At 36.0% G+C, this 13,931-nt stretch overlaps 1 pseudogene; it reads left to right on the top strand.

The window, feature by feature from the left end:
- Window positions 1-303: 303 nt before the first annotated feature.
- LOC101425501 (acyl-protein thioesterase 1-like) lies at window positions 304-964 on the top strand (annotated as a pseudogene).
- Window positions 965-13,931: the final 12,967 nt, after the last annotated feature.

The raw sequence follows: 13,931 nt of genomic DNA, 5'->3' as shown, positions 1-13,931 counted from the left end.
CAATGTGTTTGGGGAGTTTGCAATATTTATGACATTGAAATTAAAAAAATAATCATGAAAAATGTATGGTTGTAGAAAGTATTAATAGAAGAAAAATATGATAAATTAAATTTCAACAAATATAAACACTTGTTTCTAAGACATTTGTGAAATTAATTAGTCTAATTACAGGCAAGAACATATATTTCCAAATCTCATACCTAATGTATTACTTAAAATATGAATATGAAAACAACCTGTAGACATGACCCGGGCCTGTCACGTCTCATATTTTGTTCAAGAAGTATAGCTGCCTAGCCATTCATGTGCGGCAACATATCAGCCCCACAGTCTGCCATCTTGCCTGCCACCCACAAGTCCACAAGTGATTGTTCTTCATGGATTGGGAGAAACAAGGCATGGATGGGCAAAAGCCTTTGCAGGTATCAGAAGTTCACATATCAAATATATCTGTTTGCACGCTCTGGTTATGACTATTACATTCAACATGAACATGAGTTTACCTTCTTGGCTTGATGTTAATTGGGCTTTCACACAATTCACAGAAGGAATAACCTGGATTTTAGCAGGCAGAAGAAAAAGTCAAAACTATGATAGACCAAAAGGTGAAGAATGGAATTTCTTCTAACAGGATTATTTTGGGAGGATTTTCTCAGGGAGATTCATTACCTATATATACTGCTCCTAGCACACAGCAGAAACTGGCATGTGTAGTTTCACTCAGTTTCTGGCTTCCACTTCAGGATTCATTTACATAGAGTTCTAATAAATATATTTCTATTTTCCAGTGCCATGGAGATTGAAAACCTTTAGTTCCCCTAATGATTGGTTCTCTTACTGCTGAAAGGTAAATCAAGGCAGTGTAACCTTCAAAACCTATAGGGGTATAATTCACAGTTCATGTCACTAGGAAATGACGGCTATCTAGCAATTCATAGACAAAGTCCCACTCTTAGTTGATTGACATCACTAAGAGGACTTGTGTAAAAATACACCAGCATTATTAGGGTAGAGGAGAAATCTTTAAACATGCCCAGTACTGGAACTTCTTATTTGCAATGTTAGAATGTTTTACAAATACATACCAAGGACACAGACTAAGTAATGTCTTCTCATGTTAAATGTATGTTCTTTCTGGTTTCTATACATGTATATGCATATGATCCTAATGAATACTAGTATTAAAATGAGTGAAGCACCCAGCTTCATCTCAAATGTAATTCAGAAAAATAAAATACTACAATCAGAATTTTTATTACATCATTTGAAAATTATTTGTATGCTTAATGAAAATTTGTTGAGGCATAAATGAAAAGTTAAGATATAAATGATGAAAATGTGCTGTGTTTTAGACTATGGATTTAGGGCATTGTGTCACCAAATATTGGTAGGTGGGGACTCACAGATAAAAGGCATGGTAAAGGACAGAGTTGAAGTTTTCTGATGCTGGAAGATTTTGATTTTGGAGTTTTGATTTAGAGCCCTGGGAAGTAAGCTCACAGAGGAAAGAAAGCAAGCCACAGGAAGAGAGGATCTGAGGCAGAAGATGAACACAGAGGAATAGAGATGGATCCTTAGACATGGCAGAAACCCTGGAGAGAGAGTGAGATAGAGTCAATTGCCTGATAGTCTATATCTGATCTTATGCAGAGAGGCAAAGTCTTGAGATCCTTATAGTCTACAGCTGACCCTGTGGAGAAAACAGAGGAGCACAGGAAGCCTGAACCCTCACAGACATCAGCGGCCATCTTGCTCCAACACAAAGAAATAGACTTTGGTGAGGTAAGTAACTGACGCTTTATGGCCTGGTAACTGTAAGGTCCTACCCCAAATAAATACCTTTATAAAAACCAATCAATTTCTGGCATTTTGCATCAGCACCCCTTTGGTTGACTACTAGAATTTGGTACCAGCATGTGCTAGTGCTTTTGCAATTACCAAAATGCTGGAATGGTTTTATAAATGGTTAAGGGTATTTTTTGGAGTAATTGTGAAATTCTTGATGGAAAAAGCCTAGATTGCTTTGAAGAGACTGTTGATAGCAATATGAATGCTAAAGAGACTTTTTATGGTGGCTTAGAAGTAAATGATGAAACTATTATTTGAAACTGAAGGAAAGACAATCCATGCTTTAAAGTTGCAGAGAATTTAGCAAAGTTAAATCCTGGTGTTTTATGGAAGGCAGAATTTGAAAATGGCAAGCCTAGGCATTTAGTTGAAGAATGTTCCAAAGTAAACACAAAGAATACAGCTTGCCTTTTCCTTGCAGCTTATAGCAAAATGATAGACAAGATAGATATACTGAGGATGGAACTGTTGGGCACAAAGTAAATAGAAACTGATTCTGAAAATTCCAAGCCTCTGGAAATCAAGCTCCCAGATGAAAGTGCCCTATTGGAGGACTTAACTAAACTTGGAACTTGTAAATCAGGATTGAAGATGCAGTTATCTTGGAAAGACTTGTGAAAATCTTACTGTCTGATGGCTTGGACCCCTGCTTCCTGCATGCTGCACCAACAAGGTTTTTGAGAGAGCTGTATGAACAAAACCACTGTCACCATTAAATAAAAAGGACATGGAAAGGAGAGATTGAAGGACAAACAGCTTTAAGAAGAAAACCATCAAAGGTGAGATCTGGAATTTAGACATCACCTTGGGAGAATAGAAGAAACTCACATAGGTGTACAGAGAAGATGAGTTTGCGCAAGCAATGGAAGAGGGTGGATGTTTCTTTCTGATGTTCTGGGAGAGTTTTGCCACCCCAGGGTACAGAGAGGGTAGAACACATTCCCAAGTGTTATGGCAGTTAAGGTCAGCACCCCACAAGTCTGAGAGGGTTGAACCTGCCCCTATGGATAAGGGAAGACCAGGTTGTCAATTCATTGGAAAGGGTTGAGCCTGCATGCGAAAGGTTAGGAAATGCCAAGTGGTCAACTTATTGCTCTGAGAGCATTTAGCCTGTATGCTAAAGGTTACTGGAAATGTTGTTATCACATCACTGTACTAGGGGGGTTAAAACTCTAACCCAAATATTGGAAAAGGTGTGGCAATCACTTTGGGAGGGTGAGTTCTGGAGCTTGGTTGACAGCCAGATGCTTGATGAGGGTGGAACCAAGAAAATGGCTGTTGGATGTGGAAAGGGTTGGTTCCAATAAGGCCCCAGGGAGAAGAAACCATCATCTAAGAATGACTCTAAAACTGAAATGAAGCGGAGGATGCCCTGCAGGTTTACTGTAGAGAATCCATGACTCATGTTTCACTCCCAGTTACTCCATATTGTAATGAAAATGTTTATCTTTGCCCATTTGTGTATTGGAAACAGATCAATTGTTTTATAAATTTCAGAGGTCTATAGCAGATAGGATTTTGCACTTAGACAAACTGTAATTCTTTAAATTGAATGTGATATGATTTAGTGTTTGCATTGTTACTGATTTAAGGTTTTTTCAAATATTGTAATATCTTTTTGGAATTCGGAGGGTGAGGTATAGTAGTTTGATATGGTTATGAATTCCAAAAATAGGTTTTGGATTATGTTTGTAATCTGGTCTGTACCTGGGCATGATTAACTTATGATTAGTGCTTTGATTGAGTCACATCATTAGGGTACTGAAGACTCACTGATAAATGGCATGACAAAGGACAGAGTTGAAGTTTTTGGTGCTGAAAGATTTTGATGTTGAAGTTTTGATTTGGCACCCTGTGAAGTAAGCTCACAGAGGAAAAAGAAACAAGCCCCAAGAAGAAAGGACCTGAGGCAGGAGAAGAACACAGAGGAGTAGAGGTAGTCCCTTAGACACAGCAGAAACTCCAGAGTCAGAGCCATTTGCCTGATAGTCTACAGCTGACCTTGTCGAAAGAGACATAGCCTAGAGAGCCTCATAGTCTGCAGCTGACCCCATGGAGAAAACAAAGTGCTGGCCCCAGAGGAACCGAGGAAACCTGAACCCTTGCAGACATCAGCAGTCATCTTGCTCCAACACGTGGAAATAGATGTTGGTGAGGGAAGTAACTTGTGTTTTATGGCCTGGAAACTGTAAGGTCCTACCCCAAATACATATCCTTCATAAAAAAACAACCAATTTCTGGGATTTTGCTTCAGCACCCCTTTGGCTGACTAGTACAATGCCCAATGAATTTCTTTGAACATTTGACTGTATATAAATGATTACAATAAGAGGTACTGGTGATTGAAACTTGGACCACATATACACAAAGCACATGCTCAACCACTGAGCTACACCCACTACTCTTCATATGATTTTTAATTATTTTTTGCACAGACATAAAAATAGCAATTATTAATTTTTTTACCATCAAAATTTTCAGATTACTGGTAAATAGTTATTTGAAAACATATTTTTGTGTAATAAAGCTTAGTCAGAATTTGATATATATTTTGTAATTAGCACATGGTTTAATGTTTAATGGAAATGTGAGCTTGATATTTTTGAAATATTAAGTTTTTGACTGTATGCCAACTGATAAAAACATTGGGGGATAGTATCTTTATAAATGGGCATTAATTGATAATGGAAATAATTTGGCAATGCACAATATAGAATGTTAATATTTAAGACATGTTTATTTCTGAATTTAAGAATTTTAAACAATCATTTACAAATTCATTGTCCTACTTTGAGGAATATAAATGTTTATATTCATTTATACAAATCAGCAATATCTTATTTACAGTAAGATATCTTATCCCATAGAAAAATTTTGCTGTAGTGTGGGAAAATGTACATCTTTTTCACAGATTTTAAAAATGTGAAAAAAATTTCATTCTGTAAAAAGCCCTCTAAGCATAACAGTAAGAAGCATAAAAAATAAATAAAATTATGAAACAGGTAAAAATTCAAAGACTAGGTGCAGATTGAAATATATCCAGATAGCAAATGAGCACATAGAAAGATAATCGACCTCATTTTCCATTATAGATGTGGAAGTATGGGGGCTTGTAGTTATGAATCAAAGAAAAATTTGTTCTTAATTTCCATCTATTCTGGTGTGTGTGAAGGCAAAGTGCATAGGACTTTTGAGGAAATTAGTTTAAAGTGTGGGTAAACTGATGGGTCCTATTCCTATTAGAGGAGTGTTTATAAGGAAAATTAAATTCAGGCACAGATCGCAGATGGAGAAGGTAAGAGGAAGCAACCAGAAGCTGGAAGTAAATAGAACTCACAGTAGAAAGGAGAGGCCAGGAGTGGCTGAAAAGTTTTTTCTATGTTTCAGAAAGGCCAGGGCCCAAGAATCAGCTGGCAGACTGCCCCAGAATTCCACTGACTTCTCAGAGGAAGCATTGCCTTGATGACGCCTTGACTTGGCACTTTTCCTAGCCCTAAATCATTGAGCCAATAAATTCTCTACCTTTAAGCAAACCCATTGAATGCAATTTGATTTAGGAGATAGGCAACTAAAACAACAATTAAAACCACATTGAGATTCCACTGTAACTTATTAAAATATGAAAATATTAAAAGAACACTAACCATGTCAAGTGCCATAGATCATGTCAAGCACCTAGAAATACATACTTTGCTGATGAGAACAAAAAAAAATTCAGCACATTAATTGGAAAATGATTAGGCAGTTTCTTATAAAGTTAAATATACATATAGCACAAGAACTAGTAATCCCATCCATGAGTTTTTATTCTAGAGTCATGTCCCACATTGGGGGGAAAGAAATGCATTTATATGGTGAGTTTGGCTTAGAGAGAGGCCACACTTGAATAAGGAGGCTCTCAGGAGGTAACTCTCAGGTACCCTATAATACTAGGCTAATTTTCAATTTCAAAAGTAAAGGTTCATAAGTACAGTAATCAATATCAAGGGCTCATCAATGGTCCATCCTCCTTCACTAGTCACTGCCCCTGTACTCAAGGGATTCTTTCTGTCCCATTAGAGGAAGTGGCAGAGCTAGTCAGGATGGGAATTTGATATATTTAGGGTTATTCTGTGAAACTCCACTCATGATGACAGTGCCCCATGTAACATGAACACATTCATATGCCTTATACATATATACTAGATGAACCTTCTCCTATGCATAACCCATTACTGATACCCCACAACAATGATCCTTCTTTAAACAGTTGTAACCCTTCTGTGATCCAAACTTCTTAAAAAACGAAGCCAACAAAATAACCAAACACAATTAATAAGAAAATGAAATAATGATGGTTTTAAAAATAACAAATATGCAAAATTAAAAAGAAAATTGAAATGTTAAAAATTTTAAAAATAAAATTACAAAAGTTTTTGACATTATGTTTTTAATCACTGTAAGAAATGTTATTATGTATGGACAGTGACATTTTCTTCAATTCATAACCCCAGTGCCTTGAAGTTTTTTTTTCACTTTGTCTTCAAAGAAGCTTTAGATTAAAGTCATGTAGAGAAAAAAATGGATTCCCATATACCTAATAACCTCACCATATCCCCCTTTCCCCTATTAAAACATTTTACTTGTGGATTATATATTTGTTACAATTGATGTACACGTAGTGAAATACTATTTTCAAAATATATTTTATTGTTTTTTTAAAGATACAGAAGTCACACAAAATATTACATTAAAAAATATAAGAGGTTACCATATACCCCACTCCATAATCCCCACTCCTCCCACATCAACATCCTTTCACCAGTGTGGCATTTTCATTGCATTTGAGGAATACATTTTGGAGCTCCACCACATGGATTACAGTTTACATTGTAATTTATATCCTCCACTAATCCATTCAGAGGTTATAGCAGGATATATAATGTCCTGCATCTGACCCTGCAATATCATTCAGGACAGCTCCAATTCCCAAAATGCCCCCATATCAAACCTCTTCTTTACTCTCCTATGGCCACTGTCTCCACATCAATGCTACAATTTCTTCCATTGCTAGAATCACAATAATGCTATACTAGAATACTAGTAAATCCATTCCAATCCATATTTTATTCCTCCATCCTTAGGACCCTGGGATAATGATGCCCATTCCACTTCTGAATTGAAAAGGGGCTTAGATCCCACATGGCTAATGGATGGGTTTCTCCTGCTTACAGTTGTAGACTCTCTCAAACACCATCACCAAGTCTGCAGATCCTCCTCCCAACACCCAGCCCCAACTTTAATATTAATAAATCTCCTTCCTTATTAAAAAAAAAAAACGGAAACACTACTATTAACCATGGTTATAATTTACATTATGCTTCACACTTTGGAATACACAATTTTATAAATTTTGATGAAATTTAACATGGGGTATATCCACCATTACAAGATCATGTAGAGCTAGTCCATTGCCCCAAAAATGCCCCATATTCCATTTATTCTATTCCTCCCTCCCCCTCCCCTGGGGGCCCATTGCAACAACCCATTGCAACAACCAAGCTTCACTCCTTGAAGAACAAGATTCAGAGTTACTTGCAACAACATTGAGAGCTGGGCAGATTGGCCTGTGCTCTCAAGGGAATACTGTCCCTCTATTTGAGAACATAGCAGGCTCTCTAGGATGGCAGTCAAACACCTTCCTATTCATTATGTGTGTCTCCACCCACTGATACAATACACTATGATGGAATGAACACTCCCTAGAAGCCTTCTCCAGGTGTACCCTGCCCTGAATGTCCCCACATCCAGCATCCAAATTCACTAACTCTACCCTGCCACATTGCGAAAAGAACATTCCCAAATTTGTAGTTTCAGCCACATATCTGCAAATCCCCAGAGTTCACATGTTTCCTCCCCCAACCCTATCCTTGTTTCCACAGATATTCCATACTATCTTCCTCACCCTATCCCCCCTCACAGGCCAGCACAGCCCAAACCAATAGTATCATTGCACCATTTGCATGCCCATTCACTGCACAACTACACACTTCAAACTTTATCATAGATTTTTCCCATATAGTCAGTGACCTACAACCTTCCGCTCCCTTTATATCAACTATAAACATATTTCCAGACTCTAGCTTTGTGAATGTTCAATTTGCTTATATCATGTCAGTGTGATCATGAGGTATTTTTCCTTCAGAGCCTGACTTGCTTCACATAATGTAACGTAAGGTAACGTAGCGTAGCGTAATGAAACGTAACATAACGTACGGTCTTCAAGATTCATCCATGTTATCCTGGGTGTTACTACTGAATTCCTTCTTACAACTCAGTAATATTCCGTTTTATCTATATACTACAATTTGTTTATCCATTCATCTGTTGATGGATACATCAGTTATTTCCTACTAAGGCAACAGTGAATAATTGCACTATGAACACTGAGGCGCATATATCTGTTCATGTCCTTGCTTTGAATTCTTCTGTATGTATACCCAGTAGTGGGATTGGTGGATCATATGATAGTTCCATAATTATCTTCCAGAGGAACTGCAAAACTGTCCTCTACAATGGCTGCAACTTTCTACATACCCACAGGCACTCGATAAGGGTTCCCATTTCTTTTTATCCTCTCTAACACTTGTAGTCCTCTGTATTTTTAATAGCCACCAGTCTAATGGTGTAAGAAGATATCTCATTGTAGTTTTGATTAGCATTTCCCTAAATGCTAGTGATGTTGAGCATTTTTTCTTGTGCTTTGGCCATTTGTATTTCTTATTTGGAGAAGTGTCAATTCAAATCACTTGCCCATTATGGATTTTTGTTTTGTTTTGTTTTTTGGTATAGGACTTATTTATATGCTGGATATTAGGCCCCTATCAGATATATGGTTACAAATATTTTCTTCCCTTGAGTAGGCTGCCTTTTCACTTTTTTGGTAAACTTCTTTGAGGTGTAAAAGTTTTTAATTTTGAGTAGGTCCCATTTATTTATTTTTCTCCCATTGCTCCTGGCTTAGGTGTAAAGTTCAAGAAACCATTTCCTAAAATAAGATCCTGTAGAGGCTTCCCTATATTATCTTCCAAGGTCTTTACGATCTTGGATCTTATATTTAGATCTTTGATCCAATTTGAGTGAATTTTTGTATAAGTTGTGAGATGGCATTTTTGATTCATTCTTTTTGATATGGATAACCAATTCTCCCAACAACATTTGAAGTGGTCATTCTCTCCCAGTTAAATTGGCTTGGTGGTCTTGTTGAATATTAGCTGACTGTATACACAAAGATCTATATCAGAATTCTCAGTATGGTTCCATTAGTCAGTATGTCTATCCTTGTGCCAATACTATGCAGTTTGGATCACTGTAGTTTGTAGTATGTTTTAAAGTCTGGTAATGTGGTTCCTCTGAATTCCTTTTAATTTTTTTGAATATGTCTTTGGCTATTCAGGGCCCCTTGGCCTTCCAAATAAATTTCATAGTTAGCATTTCCAATTCAGTAAAAATTGCTGTGGTAATTTTTATTGGAATTGTGTTAATTCTGTGAATCAGTTTTGTGTAGGATAGATATTTCAGTGACATTTAGTCTCCTTATCCATGAATGGGGACTATTCTTCCATTTATTTAGGTTTTCTTTGCATTCCTTTAACAAGGTTGTGTAGTTTTCTGCATGCAAGTCATTTACATCTTTAGTTAAATCTATTCCTAAGTATTTGATTTTGTAGTTGCTATTTTAAATGTTTTTTTTTCTGATTTCCTCCTCAGATTGCTCATTATTTGTTGACAGATATTCTACTGATTTTTTCACATTAATATTATAACCCGTGACTTTACTGAACTAATTTATAAGCTCCACAAGCTTTGTTGTAGATTTCACAGCGATTTTGATGTATAGGATCTTTTCGTATGCAATTAGTGAAATTTTATTTCTTCCTTTCAAATTTGGATGTCGTTTTATATCTTTTTCTTGGCTAAGTGTTCGAGCAAGTGCTTCTATCACAATATTGAATAAGAGCAGTGACTGTGGGCATCCTTTTCTTGTTCTAGATCTTAGAGGGAATGCTTTTAGGATTTCACCTTTGAATATGATATCAGTTGTGGGTTTTTCATATACACCCTTTATCATTTAGAGGTAGTTTCCTTCTGTTCCTATCTTTTTAAGTGTTTTGGTTTTTTTTACAGTAAAGAGTGCTTTACTTTGTTGAATGCTTTTTCTGCATCTATAGAGAATATAAAGTGATTTTTTTTCAATCTGCTTATGTGATGTGTTACATTGATAGATTTTCTTATGTTGAAGCATCCTTGAATACCATGGATAAAATCCAGTTGGTCATGGTTTATAATTCATTTGATGTGTTGTGGAATATGATTATCAAGTATTTTGTTGAGGATTTTAGCATCTAGGTTCATTAGAGACATTGTTCTATAGTTTTCCTTGTTGTGGCATCTTTGGCCTTCATATAAGGGTGAATGTTGGTATCATAGGTTGAATTAAGCAATTTCCCTCCACTTCTATATTTTGGAGGAGTTTTAGCAAGATTAGTGTCAGTTCTTTCTGTTGTCTTTGGTAGAATTTGTTTTTGAAGCCATCTGGTCTTGGGCTCTTCTCAATTGGGAGGTTTTTGATTACTAATTAAAGGTGTTTACTTGTGATTGGTCTGTTGAGTTCATCAATTTCTACTTTTGTTAATATACACTGCTTAAATATTTCTAGGAATTTTTCCATTTCTCTAATTTGTCCATCTTGTTGGCATATGATTTTTCAAAATGTCCTCTTATAATACTCTTTATTTAAATGGGTTCATTGGTGACATTCCCTTAACTGTTTCTTATTTTACATATTTGCATCTTCTATCTTTGTTTCTTTGTTACTCAAGCTAAAGGTTTATCACTTTTATTAATCATCTCAAAGAGCCCCTTTTAGTTGTGTTTATTTCTTCTAGTATTTTCTTATTTTCAATTTCATTTTGCTGTGTTCTAATCTTTATTATTTTCTACTTTCTATTTCCTTTGGGGTTAGTTTGTTGTACTTTTTCTAATCCCTCAAAGTATGTAGTATGCCTTTGATTTTAGCTCTTCTTTTTTTAGCATGGGCATTTATGGATATGAATTTCCACCTCAGTACAACTTTTGCATCATACCATAGGTTTTGATACATTGAGTTGCATTTTCATTGTTTCAAGGTAATTAATGGTGTCTTTTGTAATTTCCTCCTTGACTCACTGATTGTCTAAGAGTGTGTTGCCCAACTTCTATATCTTTTTGCCTAATCTACTTCTCTGCTTCTTACTGATTTCTAGCTTCATTCCATCATGGTCTGAGAACTAACTTTGTATAATTTAAATCTTTTTTAATTCACTGAGAGATGTTCTTTGGCCTAGCATGTGGTGGATCCTGGAGAATGATCTATGTGCATTCAAGAAGAATGCATATTCCACTGTATTTGGGTTTAATATTCTGTATATGTCTATTAGATTCAGATACTCCAATGTATTATTCAAGATCTTTGTTTCTTTATTGATTCTCTGTCAAGATATTTTGCCTAATGGTTATAATAGTGTATTAAGGTCCCCTACTATAACTGTAGTTGCTTCTATTTCTTCACTTAATTTTTCCAATGTTTGCATCTGTATTTTGAGGTGCCCTGGTTAGGTACATTAATGGTTATGATTGCTCTTTCTTCTTCATAGATTTCCCTTTATATTGATATGTATTGTCCTTCTTCATCACTTGCAACAGTTTTGCATCTAAAGTCTATTCTGTCCAGTAATAATATTGCTACTCTCACCCTTTTCTGATTATTGTTCACATGTAAAATTGTTTTCCAGCCATTCACTTTAAGCCTGCTTACATCCATGGGTCTACAGTGAGTTTCTTTAAACACATATAGATGGGTCATATTTCCTTATCCATTCTGCTTATATGTGTATCTTGATTGGAGAGTTTAATCCATTAATATTCAATGTTATTACACACAAGAATTTACTTATATTAAGCATATTTTCTTTAGGTTTATGCATGTCATATGTTTTTATTTCTCTCTTTATCTTTCTAGTTGTTCTTACACTCTCAGAGAACACTCTATCTCCTGTTTTTTTCCTTTCAAACTGGTGAGTTCCCTTTAGTGTTTCTTGAAGGTAAAGTTTCTTATTGACAAGCTCTCTTAATTTTTGTTTATCTGTGAATACTTGAACTCTCACTCATTTTTTAATTCTAGCTTTGCTGAAGAGAGAATTCTTAGCTGGAAAATGTTTTCTTTTATCAACTTTATGTCATGCCAATGCCTTCTTGTCTCCATGATTTCAGATGAGAAATCAGCACTTAATCTTATCAATCTTCCCTTGTATGTGAATGATCTCTTCTATTGCTGCTTTCAGTTTTCTCTTTGCATTGCTCTTTGTCTTAAGCATTGGACAGTGTGACAAGAACAATTCTTCAGGTAGGCCTCTTAGGATTTACACTGTTTGGGATGTGCTGTGTTTCCTGGATATATATGCCCTAGTACCTCAAAAAAGATGGGAAATTTTCAGCCATAATTCCTCCAGTACTGCTTCTGCCCCCTTTCCCTACTCTTCTCCCTTGTGGGATGCCTATAATACATAAATGTTTATGCATTTCATGTTGTCATTCCAGTCTCTAAATACCTGCTAGATTTTTTTCTATCTTTTAATATATCTTTTCTACTACCTGATTTCAGATATACTCTTTTCCATAGCATTGATTTACTTTTTCTGCCTATTCAAATCTGCTGTTATATGCTTCCAGTGTATTTTTGATTTCTTACATTGTGCCATTCATTACCATCACATCTGCTATTTTTTTATGCATGTTTACAGTTTCTTCAGTATGATCTCACAGTGTCTTCTTAATACCCTTAATCTCTTCCCTCATTTCAGTAAGTTAATTCATATTTGTTTGGACATGTTTGATTAATTTTTCCATGTTCTGCATCTCCTACTGTTTTTTAGTTTGTTAGACTGAGTCATGCCTTCCTGTTTTTTTGTATGGCTTGTAATTTTCTTGCTGGTGTCTGTTTACCTTTATGGGTTTATTCATTTGGTTAGTTTCTCTTTTTATTCAAGGATTTTATTTTGTTGCTGTTTTGGTGTCTTCAATTAGGACCAAAGAAAATAATAAGAAAGCAATAAGAAGAGGAAAAGGATAATAGTTACAATAATAGTAAAAGGTAGAAGAGGAACCATATAAAACCTTGGAAAATGAATAATTAATTTGAGTAAGAAGTGCAGAGGAATAAGCATTAAAAAATGGAACAGAAACAATAGGTAGAATAATGAAAAACAACAGAAAACAGAAGACAGAAAAATTAGGGAAAGAAAACAGGGGTGGGGGAACAAAGAAAGGAGAAACACAACAAACAAGAAACAGAAGAGCAGCAGCAGCAAGAACAAAATCAACCAGGAAAAACAGTCTTCCCTCTTAGATCTCTAAAGAGCTTCTCAGGCTGCCAGTGTTCATAGATTAATCACTCTGCAATTTGCCCTCAACAAGTGGTATGCTGACTTTTAGTGATTAAAATAAAAATAAAAAAGAACCCTTTAAAAAAAAATAACAGATCTGAGAAAGCCTGAAACAAAAATAATGGCTTTATGTTCCCTGTCATAAGGTATCAAGTGGATGTCTGTTAACCATGTGAATCACTTTTTGGCAGACCTGGAAATCAACCCAGGGACCTTGCATATACAAGGCAGGAATTCCTCCACTGAATAAAATTGTCTCCTTAGGATACTTAGTCTTCAGAGACTGATCTGACTCTTTCCCCCAGGTCAGACTGCAACATTTTGCTAGAGTCCTGCTGAGGTGCCTGTCCCTGCCCACTCTCTCATCAATTGTTTCTCTTCCTGGGCAGTTGGGCATGCTAGCCTCCCTGAGTTGATGAATGCTCCCTTCTCCTCATCATGTCTGGGTCCCTTTTGAGATTCAAAGGGGGGCTCCGCTGGCCAAACTCACCACAAAGAATCCACTCTACAACCTCTGTCAGATCCTCTTCTTCCAAGGGAATGTTCTCTCCCAGTCTGTTGGCAGCTACACGCCAAGGGACCATGGCTACCTGTCCTGAGCATGGGGTACATGTGACTTTT

Source organism: Dasypus novemcinctus, chromosome 19 (genome assembly GCF_030445035.2).
Source record: "Dasypus novemcinctus isolate mDasNov1 chromosome 19, mDasNov1.1.hap2, whole genome shotgun sequence".
NCBI classification, from domain to species: Eukaryota; Metazoa; Chordata; class Mammalia; order Cingulata; family Dasypodidae; genus Dasypus; species Dasypus novemcinctus.
The sequence above is the reverse complement of the archived record's forward strand: the minus strand, read 5'-3'. Positions and strand labels throughout refer to the sequence as shown.